Genomic DNA, 2,690 nt, shown 5'->3' with positions numbered 1-2,690 from the left:
CGAACACGGATGTAAGAGATCGACATCCAACCACTTACATTCGGCCTTCCAGGTTTTTTTCCAGTCCGCACGATCAAGTAGCCGCATGCAAAGGGCACAAAAGTTCAAATAGCCGCATGCAGCACTAGTTAAAATTTTAAAAAGTTCAAATATTTTACATCCCGACATTGTTGTCCCCTTTCACCACCTATCGATGCTCAATCAAATCTTCCTTGAGCTGCTCGTGACTTGGTCGATGTCGATTTTGTTGATGCATTTGAATAAACTCCTCAAATGTGGCCGGATTCTGGTCCAGAAGTTGCATAGGATCACCCATGTTAAAAAATCCAGAGCTATGGCAGCATCGTCAACCTCATCCTCGAGGATCATGGTGTGCGTTATCACACAACATCTCATCACCTCCCACAAGGTCTTCGGATCCCATTGTTTTGCAGGTCCACGAACAACTGCAAAATGGGCCTGAAGAACTCCAAGTGCCCTCTCGACATCCTTTTTATCTGCTTCTTGTCTTTGGGCAAAGTGAACCTTTTTATATCCAACTGAGTTTGAAATGGTGATGACAAAGGTAGCCCATGAAGGATAGATAGCGTCAACCAGATAGTAGCCCATGTTGTACTTATGCCCATTAACAGTATAGTGGCAACGAGGAGCTTTTTCTTCAATCAGCCTCGCAAACAACGACGGTCGTTGCAGCACATTGATGTCAATGTGAGACCCGGGCATGCCAAAAAAGCATGCCAAATTCAAAGATCTTGTGATGCAACTGCTTTAAGAATGATGGTGGACTTCTTAACATGACCCTAATATTTCCCTTGTAAAGCCTTCGGGCAATTCTTCCATTTCCAATGCATGCAGTCAAGAGATCCAAGCAAACCTGGCCGTCCTCTTGCTTCTGAGATTGCCAGGAGCCTCTCGGTGTCTGTCATAGTTGGTTCTCTCGGGTACTAAGGTCCGAACACCTCGACCACGGCAGTTGCAAACCTGACCATGGCATCTTCACATGTGCTCTCAGACATCCTTAGGTACTCGTCCCACAAATCAGCGGCCATGCCATCTGCAAGCATCTGGAGTATGGCCGTGCACTTCTGGTAGCCAGAGAATTCAATCGTTCCCACGACGTCCTTCTTCAGGATGAAATAGTCATCATAGAACCGGACGCCATGGTACAAACGATCGAAGACAGTCTTGCGCATCAGAAAACGCCGGCGGAAATGGTCAACAAATAGTGCATCGGGCGCAAAGTAGTTGGCCAACAGTGTCAAATGCCCGTGCGCCCTGTTGCAGTTGACCACTCGATGACCCTTGATCAAGCCCTTGAAACTAAGAACATGCTCCTCCGCACACTCCGCGTCTTCAAGGACTGCCTGCATCATGGCCGTCTCATCGGAGTACTCCTCGTCCGACGAGCCGCCGGAGGACTCAACATACTGCTTGTATATGTACTCCAAATCAGAATCCATTGCTACAAACAAGAATGGACAATAGTTTTCAGCTCCGGCGGCTCATCAAACAGTTGCCGGGCATCGTAGATGATGGTACCTAGCGGGGCGGTCGGGGGACAGGGGGTTGAACGGAGACAGAGGAGAAGCGGCGGGGAGCCCCGCTGGATCGCCGGGGGTGACGGAGACGCAGATTTTCGGCAGGGGTGTGGCGTGGTGGAGCGACGGCGACGGCAAGACAGAAAGAAATAAAGAGAGAAAATGAGGATGATGGAGTTGCAGGGTCCGGGAAGGGTTTTGGGTGGGCCTGGGGTGTCAAGTTCGTACGTTTCGCGTGTCCGGACTCCCGCGAACCTCCCCCACTTTTGTCTTTGTTTTGCAGGAGAAATCGCGTCCGGACCGCCCCGCGGGCCGATACAACCGCGTTGGATGACTTCCTCGGTCCGAACAGCGCGGTTCAGACTGTCGCGGGGGTTTACGGGTCTGCCTTGGAGATGCACTTAGCATCAGCTTCTTTCAACTACTACTTCTATACATCTAGCTGGTGTTATTTTTTACCCTTTTCAACCGTTCTAGGAATTGAAATATGTATCTCGATAAGAAGAAGGAAAGAATTGAAACTTAAAAAAAATGTCCACTCATAGCTTTTCCCCCAAAGGATTTAGACGTCAAATTTCTAGGGAAAAAATCCTGCATTTAACATCTTTTCTAACTGCGCAAAACATTCCCTCTTTTTTTGAAATATCTCTCGGTTGTTCACTTAACAAGAACAAGTAAAAGAAAATGAAGTTCTTCACGCTCACTAACCATTGCCTGCTCTCTTTCCGTTTTCGTTACATGCAGCTGGCATGTCTACAATTTTCTCTTCATAGTTAGCATCAAGTCTTGTGCGTGCTTGTTTTTTTTTCTTCTGAGCAACCTGGATTATGTAGTTCCAAAAGGAATTTCAAGACAGAAATCGCATGCTCCAAAAGTTAGCGTTCACGATTCAAATAAATCCTGGTGTGTTATATCTTTGTTTCTGAACCAACCATATCAACAACACCCCTGTCCTGAATATCATCAGTTATTTGAAAAATATGAGACGATTTCAGACAATATGCCTTCAGAATATTATTATGCTTACGGTTGCTCACAAATTATAAGAGGATATGCTCAGGCTCGGAACTTCGAGCAAGTACCCTCGCCAAAAGGAAAATACTTCCAGTCCCAACCTCCAACAGTTGTTCAACCTTCAACAGTTGTAAATTC

The sequence above is a fragment of the Triticum aestivum genome, unplaced genomic scaffold, assembly GCF_018294505.1.
Source record: "Triticum aestivum cultivar Chinese Spring unplaced genomic scaffold, IWGSC CS RefSeq v2.1 scaffold58534, whole genome shotgun sequence".
In the NCBI taxonomy this organism is placed as follows: Eukaryota; Viridiplantae; Streptophyta; class Magnoliopsida; order Poales; family Poaceae; genus Triticum; species Triticum aestivum.
This window is presented reverse-complemented; position numbering follows the sequence as displayed.